At 34.5% G+C, this 16,084-nt stretch overlaps 1 long non-coding RNA gene across 2 annotated transcripts in view; it reads right to left on the bottom strand.

Annotated features, from left to right (window-relative positions):
* Positions 1–16,084, bottom strand: part of LOC129014078 (uncharacterized) — a 517,291-nt gene that overhangs the window by 188,942 nt on the left and 312,265 nt on the right. Inside the window, exon 3 of one of the 2 annotated variants that reach the window (XR_008494115.2) lies at positions 8,727–9,735. The exons of the other annotated variant lie outside the window; for it this stretch is intronic. This is a non-coding gene — a long non-coding RNA (uncharacterized LOC129014078). Of the gene's footprint in view, positions 1–8,726; positions 9,736–16,084 lie in introns of those variants that run through there. 2 annotated transcript variants of the gene reach the window in all.

Raw genomic sequence — 16,084 nt, 5'->3', positions numbered from 1 at the left:
ATCATTCTCAGTAAACTATCGCAAGGACAAAAAACCAAACACCGCATATTCTCACTCATAGGTGGGAATTGAACAATGAGAACACATGGACACAGGAAGGGGAACATCACACTTCGGGGACTGTTGTGGGGTGGGGGGAGGGGGGAGGGATAGCATTGGGAGATATACCTAATGCTAGATGACGAGTTGGTGGGTGCAGCGCACCAGCATGGCACATGTATACATATGTAACTTACCTGCACGTTGTGCACAGGTACCATAGAGTCTAAAGTATAATAATAATAATAATAAAGGGGAAAAAAAAAAAAAGGTTAAGACAGGCAAGGAGTTAGAATTTCAATGCTGAATCCCCAAAGTGCTAAGCTAGAGCTTCTTCATTCCTCCTGCCAAAAGTCAAGTTTGATCTTAAAAAACTAGACAAGGTTGAGCTTTTAAAATGGGCAATCAGGTAGTCCCACTAAAAATAAATGAGCAAGCCTGAGAAAATCTGGGCTGACTCCCCTACAGCTGCCCTCATACCTGCATAGTTTGGATCAGAAAAAGTGAATCCATGTAATCCTTAGCCACCAACACTAGCTGACTAGCCAGTTCAGGCTCAACACAGAACACCTTGATTAGCAGCATGGACTACTGATTCCATGACAGAAACTGAATTGATAAATGCTTTTTTAGGAAAAAAAAGCTATTTCATTTTTACTCTTATAAATGATCCCACTCTTCCAGAATAAAGTTGAAGAACAACCAGTGACAATAACGTTAATAGTTAGCATTACTTGAGAAAATGCTGCACCACTGACACAGTTCTAGGCTCTTTACTTTTATGGTCCACACTAACCCCTATTGAAGTGGCTTCAATCACTATTCCCTGGAGCCCAGAGCCTCTTAGAGACGCCTGGGGCGGGGTGGGGGGGCACTGAGGAGGGAAGAGAAAACCAAGGTGCTGCGCCTTTGCATTCTCACTTTCACTTAAGCGGAGTGGCTCCACTTTCATCTGTTTATGTACTGAAGTTTCATGGAAGATTTCTTTCCAAAAAGGACCTCTATTCATTTTTTTAAATTGAGAACACAAAAAACCTCAAAGTAATCCTATAATTTCGCTATTTCTTGCTATAAAAAATTTTAAAAATCTAAGATAAAAGACACATAACATTTCCTATACATAGCTGTACCTCCCTAAGGTAATTACCTTCCAGAAGCTTTGGGTTGTTTTTATTATGTCCACTTATTAAGGTAGATTTTACCTTCTATATTTAACATCTGAGGAAATTTATACTTGCCCACAGTATAAACACATGAGCAGGGATCCTAACTGAGGTTTTTCTCTTATGTTCTTATGGACAAAAATAGGCAGTTACCTCTTATTCCCTCATACAAAGACCATATAAATTGGTCCCTTTGTCTTTCTGTGAAATCCAGTGGTACAGCTAATGATGACATTCACCTCTGCCTAGTCTACCACTTACGTCTAAGTCAACTGTCCCCCAGAGGAGGAAGCCCCACACTAAATTCCATAATACACAATACATACTCATGGGAAGGGAATAGACCAGATAGATGGTTGATGCTCTGGCCCCATGGGTTCATATTGTTCTTAAATGTTATCTCCTCCTTAGGCCAGGCTTTTATCATTAAGCATTAATACTACTTAAAAAGGATAAAAGATTGTCATAAACTTTGAAAGATTTCAAGAGCAAATAAATGCTAGCTTATCAATTTCAGAGTCAAAGTATTAAAATTAAATTAAAAATATACAATTAACCTAATACATTTTGAATTTGGACTAATTGTTTGAAATTCAAAAGGACCCCAGGATATTTTTCACTTGAAACACAGAAATAAAAAATTTATACTAAACAGGCAGAGTTTGCCCTCAAGGTTGAAAACATTAATCATCATGCATCTAACTGTTAACTGTAAAAAATCATTTTTCTTCTGATTTAAAGGGAATTATTTAGTGGGTGTTTTTAACTTCCCTACTTTCTCAAGCAGAGGCAGTAACATGGGGTCAGGTTCCGGGCTCCTGTGCCCCTTCACGTCCCCTTTCTCTACAAGGAGCTGCCTTTGATATACAAGGGAGCTTCTGGCCCAAAGAATGCACAAAGCCCAGGAAGAAATGAGGCTGCTAGGAATGTAATTGAGATTTAGTTATTAAATTCAGGAAATAATTGGAGTTGAACAGTCTTTCTAAGAAGAAGGTATATTTTAGCCCCACATAAAAATGAACTTGAGGCAACAATCAATAGGGAAAGGTATTCACAGGACTCTCTGAAGCTTTCCACAGTATTCAGAAGACCATCAAGCTGGAAACAGCTTTTTTTTTCCTTAAAAAAAAAAAAGGTTTTCATAGGTTGGGTGAGAATATTTAGTACCAGGAAAGAAATAGGATAAACCAATATACCTTATAGTCTATTTACATAGGTTTCCCATGGAGCCAAACCACCACAAATACCTGACTGCCCTGTAATGTTATTGTTGGGCTCTTCAGTATTGAAATTTCCTTAAGTGGGATCCAAGATAGCTTTCCTGATACAAAACTATATTACACAAGTAATATTAAAATAAGACTCAAAAGGATTCATTATCTCTGATTCTGGGTTACAGATTTATTTCATCTGAGACAAGGAAATTTCAGATTATTTTCTAAACTCTCTGGTTCTGGACAACATACCTGCCCGATTTTGCTTTGGGAAACACCCTTTCCTTTTATAGATATGGATTTTAGAAAAATGTCCATTATTAACTGAGTTTTTGGTTGCTTTTTTTTAACATTAGTCAAAACTTTGGGCAGGGGCTATCTGCTAGAATTAATCCTCCTCATATCTTTGACTAGTGAAGCAGGTCATTTTTATACTTCTAAAATGGTTATTATTTGCAGTGCAGTAAATGCAGAGATTGTAGCAACATGTTCACTTTCTAGTCAAATTCTAGGATGTTTACTTTGGAAATATGGCTAGAACAGATATTAATTTGTAGCTAATTTCAGTGCTTTTTCATACATTTTTCAAAAATGAAATATATTGAGTAATTTACTACATGCTAAGCCCTGTGTTACTTAGGAACACATACTTTACAGGTACTGTAGTATTATGACTTTCATAATTTTGAAAAATGAAAAATTTCATTATATGTCAGCAAAAATACATTTTTTTCTTCCCATTGAAGTTCCTGGATACCCTGAATTGTATCCATGAACCTTGATCAAGGCAAGGTCGTATAGATTGTAACAGACACAGTCATTTGTCTGCCTGTATCCCGTCGGGTTTCTCATGAAGTATACTAGTTCCCAGCGTGCTTGTATTGCAAATACCCAGCCTCTGCATCTACAAATGGATGGCAGGGAGTAGGGGGCTTTATGTTACTTCGGGGGCATCCCTTAAACAATGACTGCCCAGTACAGGGGTCTAAATAATCTTAACTTCTTTTGCCACTGATTGGAATACCTCTAAGTTGTGATCAGTGTGGTCCTCAGAGCACCTCTGTGTGGCTGAGCCAAAGTTATCATTCTTCGATCTTGCATCCTTCTCTTCTAAGTCCCTACCAGTTTTTCCCAGGAACACTTCCTAAATAAATCACTTTCACAAGAATCCTCATCAGAGAATCTGCCTCTGAGGAACCCAACCTAAGACACAGGTCCTGGTAAGACTTAGATCAACAAGACGTAAAATAACTTACATGCTCCAGCTTACTTTATATAAATAACTACTGTAATCAACAAAATACTCAAATTCATGTTAGACTGGGAAAGATTTAGGACAAATGTATGGAAAGTACTTTCACTTTTGATAATAGTTAATAGTTTGCATTACTAACTCTCCCCTTGAGAATGTCTCCGATAGAAGACTAGAAATTTAAAAAAGACTGAAAGCCAACAAACTATGTAAACATTAGAGTAAATATTAACCAATATTGACTGCATAAAAGTAATAATTGTTTTGTGAATGTATGTGTGTGTGTATGTGTGTGTGCATGCATGTCTGTTCTAAAAGGAAGTTAGGGATAAATGAAATAAAATTATTGTAAGGTCTTTGCATTCTACAAGAGGATAAGAGTACTAATTAGTATTAAACACATGTAAGTCAATAATGCATGCTGTTAGCTCTAGTATAATCAAAAGGACAGTAAATGAACATATACTTTCCAACCTAACAGAATAAGTAAAATTATGAAAAATAATTACTCTAATAGAAAACAAGCAAGGTCTAAAAAAAAGAACAAAGAGTAAGTGGAAGAAACCAGGTGAACAGATAGTAGACTTAACCCAAATGTATCAATCAATAAATTAAACATAAATAGAATGCTTCAATTAAAGACGAAAAGATTGCCAGACAAGTATAAATAATAAAATCCAAGAAAATATGCTTCAGATATCTATCTAAAATATAAGGATTCAAAAGTTTTAGAAATAAACAACAGAAGCTCATTTTAATATTATTCACAGTAGAATTTAAGGCTAAAAGGATTGCCAGAGGTAAAAGGAACACTTAATAATGATGAGATATAATTCACCAGGAAGATATAATTCTAAATGTATTGCAGTTAACATACCCTCAAATATATATGAAGTAAAAATTGACAGAACTAAAGAATTAGACAAATGAATAATTTCAATAAACAGTTAACACATCTTTTTTAGTAAGTGATAAAACATATAAAAACTTGGAAGCTACATAGAAAAATTTAATGATATGATCAAAAAGAAATGTAATTGAAATATATAAAACAAAGTGGCCACCAATTTCAGAATATACACTCTTGTTAAGGATATATTACATTTTTTCCAAAGTGACCATATATTGAGCAATAAAACAATTTCATAAAATCTCAAAATAAAATATATAATATGACTTCATATTATATGATTTTCAGATCTCAATGCAAATAAGATAGAAATCAGTAAAACTATAACTGGTAAATCCCCATATTTTTTAAAATTAGGCAATATACTTTGCAAGGATCAAAGAAAAATTTAAATAGTTTTAGATAACATGTGAAACTAAATGATAATGGAAATATGACCTATTAAAACTTGTGGAACGCTGCTAAAATTATTTATCAAGGGGGGTTATAGCTTTAAATGTATGTATTCAACAAAGAAGGAAGACTAAAACTCAAAGCTTGCATCTTTAAAAATTAGAAAAAGAATAGATATTTAAGACAGGATAGATGGAAATACATAAAGAAATTTAAAAATAAGTATTCAATAGATAACATCAACAAAATCAAACTAATTTAAATTTTTAAAGATTAACAAAGTTAAATTTCTGATAAAACTGACAAAATTCTAAAAAAATTCGTTAGTAACCAATATCAATGTGAAAAAGAAACATCACTCTAGATCCTGCAGATATTAATGTTACACCAATAAATTTAAAAATCTAGATTAAAATTTCTAGGAAAATTCAACTTAAAACTAAGGAAACAATAAAATTTTGAATAAATCATCCGTTCATCACAATACACTGATAAGAGGATTAAAATACAAACCACACAGTGGAATATCTGAAACACACATAACTTATAAAGGATTCCTTCACATGGACACTTTAAAAATGTAAAACTTTGACAAATCAATAAGCAAAAGATAGCTACTTATTAAAGATAGGCAGTAAACATATGAAAGGGTGTTCAAGTCCATTAGTAATAAGGGAAAAGAAAATTAAAGCCACAATGAAGACTCAACTGATCTTTGATGAAGGGTCAAAGGCAATACAATGGAGAAAAGACAGTCTTTTCAATAAATGTTGCTGGAACTGAACATCTGTATGCAGATGCAAAAAAAAAAAAAAGGTGGGGGGTTACAAAAGAGATTACAGACCTAAATGTAAAATACAAATCTGTAAAATTCCTAGTAAAAATTCCTAGAAAGTAACATAGGATAAAATCTAGATGACCTAGGGACTGGTGATGACTTTTTAGATATGATACCAAAGGTACAATCTATAAAATAATTGATAAACTGGACTTCATTAAAATTAAAAATTTTTGGACACTGTCAAAGAATAAAAACACAAGCCACAGACTAAGAGAAAATATTTGCAAAAGACCTATCTGATAAAGGACTATTAATCCAAATTATACAAAGGTTTCTTAAAACTCAACGACAAGAAAACAAACAGCCTGATTAACAAATGGGCCAAAGAATTTGACACCTCACCAGAGAAGACATACAGATGGCAAATAAGCATATGAAAAGATGCTCCACATAGTATGTCATCATAGAAGTGTAAACTAAAACAATAAGATACCACTACACACCTATTAGAATGGCCAAAATCTGGAACACTGATAACACCAAATGCTAGTGAGGACATGGAGCAATACAGTCGCTGGTGGAAATGCAAAACGGTGTAGACACTTTGGAAGACAGTTTGGCAGTTTTTTGGAAAACTAAACACAATTTTACCATATGATCCAACAATAGTGCTCCTTGGTATTTACCCAGATGGTTGAAGATATAGGTCCACAAAAACCTGCACACGAATGTTGATAGCAACGTTATTCATAATTGCCCAAACTTGGAAGCAACCAACATGCCCTTCAGTAGGTGAATGGATGACCTGTGGTACATCTAGACAATGGAATATTATTCGGCACTAAAATATGAGCTATCAAGACTTGAAAATACATGGAGGAACTTTAAATGCATATTACTGAGTAAAAGAAGCCAATCTGAAAAGCCCACATACTATATAATTCAAACTATATGATATTCTGGAAAAGGCAAATCTATGGAGACAGGGGTGTCAAAGATCAGGAGATGTCAGGAATAAGGGAAGGAGGAGAGATATAGGCAGAGCACAGAGGATTTTTAAGGCAGTGAAAATACCCTGTATGATACTATAATGGTGGATACAAGTCAGTATACATTTGTCACACTCTTAGAATGCACAACACCGACAGTGAACCCTAATGTAAACTATGAACTCCAAGTGATAATAATGTGTCAATTTAGGTCCATCAACTGTAACAAATATACTACTCTGGTAGGAGATAATAGTAACTGGGGAGGCTATGCATGTGTGGGGCCAGGGGTAAATGGGAAATATCTGTACCGTCCTCTCAGTTTTAGAAGCTAAAACTGCTCTAACGTCTATTATGAGACACAACCACAATGATTACTGTAAAACATTAAAAATAACTAATGATGGTGAAAAGGTAGAGACATGAAGACTAATACTCAGATACAAAAGAATGCACACTGCATGATTCTATCTATGTAAGTTGAAAAAGCAGATAAATGAAATTTCACATTTAGGTTGTAAAACTATAAAGAAGAGCGAGAAAGCAAAGATGGTGGTTACTTTGGTGGAAAAGAAAGAGTGGGCCGTGACTGGAAAAAATATTCTAAGATGCTGGCAAGTGGTGGCCACTTGGGTGTTTCTTTCTCATGGGAAGTTACTGAACTACATATTTTTGCTTCATGAATTATTCCATATATACATTATGTTTTAAATTAAAATAATTATTTGATTTTAATCTTTTAAGAGCAAGGAAATAAAATTACTTTAATGTTTACCAATTTAGGGAATACTAATGTTATATAGTTTTGGTTTTGTTGCTTTATTGTTTGAATGATCATATTCCATTCCGTAAATTCAGAACATTATAATATTTTGGCAACTCACAAACAACTGGTAATTGGCACTTCTCAATACAAGTCTTCAAAAATTCTAATAAAATGCTGCTTAATTTAAATTTAGCCTGTTCTCTGCTAGATATGAAGTAGGGCATTTGAGTTAATCAACTACTCTGAATAATAGAGTTACTATCTATATCATACATGGGTTACACATTTTTAAGATGTTAGAATCCATTTTTAAAAATCATTTTGTACAAACAATATTGAGCATAATCAAACTGTTAGTGATTCAACAAACACAAAATTACCTCATTTGAGTACCTTTAAATTCATAATGAGCATCAATTGTCAATGTACTATTAGTGTACAGAAGGGCTGGGGAAGCTAAGTTTTGGTGGACAGGATTTCACCTAAGAGCATTTCTAGTTAGTGTCCCAAAGGGCAAGGGTAGTGTCAGCTTACCTGGGAAATTGGAGTTTCATTTAGACAATGTTCAAAACACGTTTTGTATTGAGTCTCAGTGATAAGAGGATTGCCTTTATTTTCACCTCTTTCCTCCTCCACGACAATCTATCCCAATCTAATTTGTAAAGCCTTATTAGTGCATGCACACATGCATGTACACAAAGAGTGTTTGGCTTATATTTATACGGATTTTTAGAGTCTATGCCTGTTTTCTTTCTCTTCCAAGACCTTTCAAGCTTTACTTTTTAGAAGTCATAGTAGCCATTCACAGAAATATCATGAATAGCATGGTATATAAAACACATTCTATATAATAGATATTATGGTACTGTGGATGCAAAGATAATGCTACTACATGTTACTGTCCTGATATTAAAGAGGTAATATAAATTATTCTACAGATGAAACTGCCTATTATAACTTTTCACTGCTAGTTTTACACAAACTCTGAAAGCAATTTTTAATTTCTGTGCATAAGTTGAAATGTAAAAGTATTTGTTTTTCATTACAGCTGATTTCAAAAGTAAGGGCCTTAAAAAGTTAATACAGTTAAATTTTAATTTAACCTAGAATTATGGAACTGTACTGTCAGCATATAACCCACCCCCCACCTTGCCATACACACGCCCCCACACATACTGTATCACAAAAGAGAGAAAGAAAAACACCTACGCTGAACTTAACTTACCACATTTTTATTATCATGGTTAAGGTTTACCCAGGACTTTCAACCATCTTGCAAATTCCAATGACAGTCAAAAGTAAGTAAAGTAGTTCAAAAGCAGAGCAAGTTGACTCATAAAGAGCCCTGCTTCCGAGAACAATAGCAAAGGGTGTCCTTCTAAGCTCAGAAACGAAGAAAAAGTTTGAGCTAAATCCAGATGATTTAACTTTTGCTCATGAAAAGTGAATTTCCCCTACCTGTACTATATTCTGTTCTTATAAATTTGACGTGGCTCTGGTTTAAATACAATAGAAACAAAGAGAGGAAGTTATGTTTGGTATCCTTTACATTTACGTCTTCAAGGTTGTTTGGAAATCTTTTAGGCAGTCTTCCTTTCTCCAAATATTCCCTTCCGGTGTTTCTTTAACTGGAAGAGGTTTTTCATTTTATACACTGTACATTTCCAAAGTATATATGGTTCTAGGCATGGTATTTGCTTTCCTTAGAGATATGAATCCCTTTTGTTCATTTACCTTCTTTGAAATTCATTTCTAGTAGCTGCAGAGCTGCTGCTATGGAGTGTTAATAGGCTTCTAACATAGCTGTCATTTCAAGCAATAGGTGCCAAGCTTTCAGCAGCTTATTAACACATTATAACAGCAACCCCTATACTAAACAAACAAATTGCACAGAGGAGGACACAAGCAAAATTAGTGTGTACAAATATATATATTCATATGTATACATACATACAGTATATACTTAGGACTCATCAACATATTTGGTTCCATACATGATTAGACCAGAATTGGCACTTTGTTTTTTATGAATATTCACAGGGAGAAAGAGTGGATCGGATTTGTATTTGGTCCCAAATGTGAGACGAATACAAACTGGTATAATTACTGAAAGATTTCCATCCTCTCAGCCCAGCGACACTCTCAAGACCGAAAAATTGCAGACTTGTGGTATTTCACATCATGGAACTGTGCTAACGTGATCTTTCAGCGCCACTTCATGGGGGATGCTGCAGAGGAAGAAAAAGTGGAAATAAGCAAAGAAATACACCAACTGGCAAAACTACTGAGAAAGGAAGAGATACAAATATGAAAATATGCTTCTAAGAGTCAAAATTTGCATTTGGATATGAACACTGGACCAACTCTCTACAAACACAAATATATTCTTCCAGATGCAGGGGCAGACATATGTACAGATAAATATGAGAATGTATATTCACACATGCTTTATGTAAATATGAATAAATATACACACACACATATACACATATATACATATGTATGTATCTATAGATACACTGTCCTTTACAAGTGTTTATATATTTAATTGTTGCATAAAACTTCCTCACAGCTTTCTGGAAGACATATTTCAATAAGGGCTCTAAATTTTACATTGTAGTACAAGCTGACCTTTTTTGAGTATAAAAAAATCCCAGAGCAGTTTATAATCACATTGTAATATATTTGGAGGTTGTAAATATATTAAATCCAACTTTTAAATCAGCTGGATAATTTTACAAAATTTACTAAAATTTGTAGTATTAAGGAGGATGACTTGATGGCCTCTGGTTATCTTGCAAGATTTAATGTGTGCTACTTTTTATTGTTACTAATAATGACAGGTGGCATTATTAATTGTTGAGTAAGTACCAGTGCTGAGCTAGTAATGTTATAAACTGCACATACTACTCTGAATATTTCTAGTATCTGTAAACAACTTTCAAATCTGGGAAAGTAAGAGAAATTCAAAACAAAAAGCCAAATTTAGTGATAGAATTAGTTAATTGAATAATGACTGACTTTTGCAATAGAAATTATTTCTTCACAATACTACTCTTGCTGGACTAGATATAACTTGACATCATAGCTAGAAGAGCAATTATTTTGAAGCCTGTAATAAAAGATAATAATCGATTTTAAGAAACTCCATTACAAAAAAAAAAATGCCCTGGTTATATATAGCTCAAACCCAAGAATGACTATAAGAAACTTTCAATTCTTACTTGCCATTAGGGCACAGTTTACAGAAATAATTAATGACTTTTAATTCAGCAAACAGCATTTTCTTTTCAAAGTAGATACGGTAACATATAGGTAATTAAATCCCAAATTTTGAGGTCTATTCTATGGTTCTCCCAACTATATCCCTTGCATTGGCTCTCACCTTACCCTTGTCTAGCAAGGAGTTTGTAACCCCACCTTCAATGTACTTCTCTTGTTTTTAATAATTCAAGTTGTTTTTCCTACCTAAAGAGCCTTTGGAAATTAAAGCATTCATTTTATTTTATACTCTGGAAACCACTTAGTGAATTATAACCTCACTACTGCCCTCATTTTTAGATGTCTCAGATCACACTATTATGCATGCATGCTACTCATAGCATTATATAACAAGCTATTTAAAGACTGTCTTCAGCCAGGCGCGAAGACTCATGCCTATAATCCCAGCAATTTGGGAGGCCAAGGTGCGAGACGTACCTGAGCCCAGGAGTTCGAAACCAGCTTAGGCAACATAGGGAAACATCATCTCTACAAAAAAAAATTTTTTTTTTAAATTAGCTAGGCATGGGGGGGTATTCCCGTAGTCCCAGGTACTCAGGATGCTGAGGCAGGCGGAGCCCTAGAGCCCAGGAGTTTGAGGATGCAGTAAGCCATGATGGCACCACTGCTCTCCAGCCTGGGCAAGAGTGAGACCTCATCTTTTTTAATAAAAATAAAATAAAGACCATGTCTTCTAGACTGCAAGCTCCTTGGGAGAGGCCTGTGTCTTATTCATCTTTGTTTCCCTAATATCAAGTACAGTACCTGATGCATGGAAGCTATTCCATAAATGTTGAATTCATGAACAAATTAATGAATAAAGATCAGGTCTTCTCTATATTTTCAAATCTGTCTTAGCTCTCACTGCTTAGTCAAATCCAATTTCATTTTCCCGTAAATATCTACCTCTAGTTCTAACAATGATCTACACCTTAAGTTATAGCCAGAAAAAGAAAATTGTCTGCAAGTCAGGACCTCATCCCTTTCTAAGAACTTCTCCTGTTTCTTTGCCTGAGTAAACTGATGCCTACAAAAAATAAATATGCAGTAGGGTCAGGGCCAAGGGTCCTTTGGTGTGATTTTAGTAAAAACATTTTTTATAGAAAAGTATCTGCAATAGCCTCCCAAGAGTTTGGTCAACTCACCCCAGAATTTGGTTTCCAACGACAGTTATATGATATATGTGTGAAAATAATGGGTAGGGGTTTCAGGTTATGAATGTTATTTTGGTTGACATTCCCGGCAACTACCATGATTTTAAAACAGAAAAACAAAAGTAAAAAAAAATAATAATAAGTAAATAAGAGAAAGAAGAAGAAAACTAAAACAAAAGAACCAAAACTTCCAGCTACATATTTTATAGAAACTACTCAAGCCAGTTTGGAAAGGCTGAATGCCACATGACCCATAAAATATGAACTTTCAGTTTTCAATCAAATGAGGAGGTGAAGTTGCTCTGTGTTCTCACCAGAGTGTTTTTAATAATCTCCTCTATAAATATATATATGATTGGACTCTATGATTATAACACTATATATAATAAAGGTGGGTAGCAAAACCTGTTTTCTACCTCAACATTGTTTATGCTATTTTAATAAGTTGAATAAACTTGGGAAACTAAGAAAATGTCACTTTTCCAACTCTGCCAGGAAGGAATCTGACAACTGCTACATAATCACTGAAATGCTGCAATTTGTTAAAATGCTCCTAATAATTTTTTTTCTGACTTTTATCCAAAGGCTAAAGTATGACAGAGAGAGAGCAAGAGAATCGGGCTAATGATGATTAACATATTACAGAGAAGGAAGGCTACCACGATTAATTTCAAAGTCAAAGTGCTAGGGAGTTGGCACCTTCACACAGAATCTCTGATCAGGGTAGAGAGCAGGAGTTTGAAAAGAGTGCAAAAAAAAAAAACAAAAAAAAAAACAACACAGCCTTTAAAATAATGAATAGCTTTCCCAAGTCTTGCCATACTGCAAAAACACCCATACACCACGCATGCATACAATTCCCAGGGGCTCATAAATTAATTTAGTGACAAAAGATTGTACCCAAGTGATAAAGGTCCAGTACTATGATTATCTTTATGGATAATTGGGGCCATAAAATAGTTCCAAAGCACCTTTTATTTGTCATTTGTTGACAATTCAACCAATTCTCCTGTCTGCCATCCTCCATATTTAATAGGTCCCTATCGAAGTATGCAACACACTCGTTCGTATGGGAAGAATGTCTTCATATTGTTATGCCATTGCATATCCTTTACTTCCTTATGTTGTTCATCAGTCTACCTCCTGCTCTTTTTTTTTCTATGACACCTCTGAGATGGTACCCATAGCAACACCCCTGAGAAGAAGGTGAAAGTGAAGATGCTGCAGTCATCCCCAGCGCACAGTGCTGACAATGCCAGTCATTAATGCAGCAGCTTCTGCCTGCTCAGATCTCCCTCGCTCGTCTCTGGTCTTGTTTCCCTCCAGTAGCAGCCACAGAGCTCACTCACAGAGATCCAGAGACTTGCTGTTAATGATTTGTCACTTGTTTAGAACACCTCAGGATGGCAGGTCTGTATAATCTGCCCTCAATGGCACTGCCAGCTTGCATTAGGAAACAATTACTTAGTTTATGACTAGTAAAGTAGGCACCAGAATTTCCAATTAAACTCGCATGTTTCCAAAGGAGCCTGGGTGCCCCTGTTTTTCAGGAAAGGAACAGATGCCCCCATTAGGGACAGTTCTACTCACTCCTGTTTCAGAGTAAGCCACGTGTAAATTCGTACCCTCTAGATTCATAAACTGGGGGCGACAGAATATGGAGAATGATTTTATGTGAATTCTTCAGTCATTGCCATTTATTTAGGATCTCACTATTTGTTAAGATCTGGGTAAAATATGAAACACTAGACACTTGCCTAAAGGCTTTTATAGTATAGAACAAACAAAAGACACTAGCATGTAGCATTATTACTTTAATCACTACCCGCTTTCTTTGTGTGTCTGTGAGCACATGAATTGGAGAAGAAAAAAAAACAATGATTATGGATTTATTCCTCTTCTTTTATGTTCTGAATAAACATTAGAATCCATAGATTGTTTAATCAAAATTAAGAGGTTTCACTATAAAAAACATTATTAAATATTTAACATCAAATGTAAGCATAAGCTTGTATAAACTGGCTAATTTAAAATGTTTTACATTGAGTAGATCTTGACCTAAATATATTCCATGAATTTGAAATCACTTTATTTATTGAAACACAAGTTTTTTTCATAGCTAAGAAAGGTGAAATGTTATTGAACCTCAACTCCAAAAAGTTACAGCCTGGAGTTTCCATGTAATAGCTCTCGTAATATCATATGATGATTATAATAATACAAACTTAGAATCTTATTCAAAATTCCAGGAAGAGTATATAGATATTTAACCAAAAGTCTGCATGCATGAATATCACATATTTCTAAATCCCTTTTCCGCTCCCTCCAAAAAGAGGAGGAAAACTATCCATTTATCAGTAGCAGTGTGAAAGGAGAAGATTTATCATTTTAAATTTTTCATTGCAGATGGTTTTCATTTTAAAAGGCGGGGAAGTGATTTTTTTGAAATCATTTTTTTTCTTAATGCAATTGAGCCAGACGTTCCTCGTAAATCTTGTTGCTTTAGTAGACAATACTCAATTCTCTAAACTTTATATGCAATATCCAGCTTTTTTTTTTTTTAAGATGCTCGTGGGCATAAAAATGAAAGCCATCTGAGAGGCGGCATCATATTCAAAATATGCCATCCTGGCTACTCCCCTTCTCCTTAGCTCACACTTCATCTAAGATGCTCCTCTTTGCGCTCAAACAAAATGGGGAGTCTCAATGAGTTTTTAAAAGATTTCTTTCTTCCTTTTTTTTTGGGGGGGGGTAAATAAATGAGCCTGCCAGTCAATATATCTTTCAAGTTGGATAGCAAACTGTACCCAGTGATTCACTGAGGTCATTGAGTCAGAGAGACAAAATAAAAAGCAGACCACAGGGGAGAAAGCAGAGAGGGGATGCTTCCTTTGTAATTAAAAAAGAATTATTTGATACTTGATTTGAATTTCCTGCATGATGTCACTCTCTTTAAGGAAGAACAATTTAACATTTGTGGTACAGCATTGGATATTTCCATTGAGCAAACATGACGGTACTGTACTTTAGATTAATTGTTATTATTAAAGTACATTCACTGTCCATTTTTGAGGCATCAGGATCCCTAAAATAAAGATGTACCTTAAAATGCCATCAATCAAAAATTGCCAAATTTACATGACAAGTTTGTTCTAAGGTGCACTGTATATGTATATGTCATAGATATCATAATTTTAAATATGTATCATATATAATGATATATTTGTATATCATATCTTTCTTTTTATCTGTCTATGTATCTTCTAATGGGAGATTCCTTGTTATTTGACCAGATTAAAAGAATTGTTTTCTCAGATTCTGGGTTTGAGTTTCTTATGAACTTTTATGCCCAGCTTTAAAGATATAAGGAATTGCATAAAATGCAGTCACTGGTTGGCATGTATTTTGTAAGCTCCAAGTAGGCAATTCTAATGATGAATTCCACTTAAGATTTTGTTAAATCAATATGTATTCATATTTGCAAATACTTCAAAGAGATGCAACTGAAAATTCAATAAAGATTTACAGAAAGTTCTTCCTTTTGCTGACAACAAGGAAGTTCTGGCAGATGAATGGAAGCTAAGCTCTCCTGGATGGAGAGTGTTAGAAGAGACACTGGAAACTCAGTCCCAAGATGCTCAGTTTAGTGTTCCTATTGTTACAACCTGTGATTTCACACAGAATGAGTGAACAATGAACATCTCAGCAATTGATAAAATGATCCTTCACCAGCCAGGACCTTTTAAAAGAATTGTCTTATAACTTCATCTTAAAGGGCATCTTCTGACATTTGTTTGCTGAAACATACATTACACTTCTGCTATCTCATTCCTTTTCCACATATGCTTCCTAAGCCTGGCTTTATATTAAAATATGAAAGTTACTGGGAAAAATAATTCCACTTTCAAGCTGTAGGCCTTTTCCTACAGCTCAAAATTATCACATTTATTTGAAAGAAGTTTCTTTAAAACATCTGGAAGATATACCAAAGTGATAAGCTGGGAGAGAAGAAATCGTTTGCTCCAGGAATACATTCTTAAATATAATGCTGAAAAACATAATACAAACAGGAAGATGAAAATCACCCATAATCCCATCACTGTGAGATTATATTTCCTGCATGATATATATTTATTTTTCTAAATCAAACCACATTTGGCAT

This window comes from Pongo pygmaeus, chromosome 16 (genome assembly GCF_028885625.2).
Source record: "Pongo pygmaeus isolate AG05252 chromosome 16, NHGRI_mPonPyg2-v2.0_pri, whole genome shotgun sequence".
NCBI lineage: Eukaryota > Metazoa > Chordata > Mammalia > Primates > Hominidae > Pongo > Pongo pygmaeus.
Note: the sequence above shows the minus strand (reverse complement) of the source record. Positions and strands in the feature narration are given on the sequence as shown.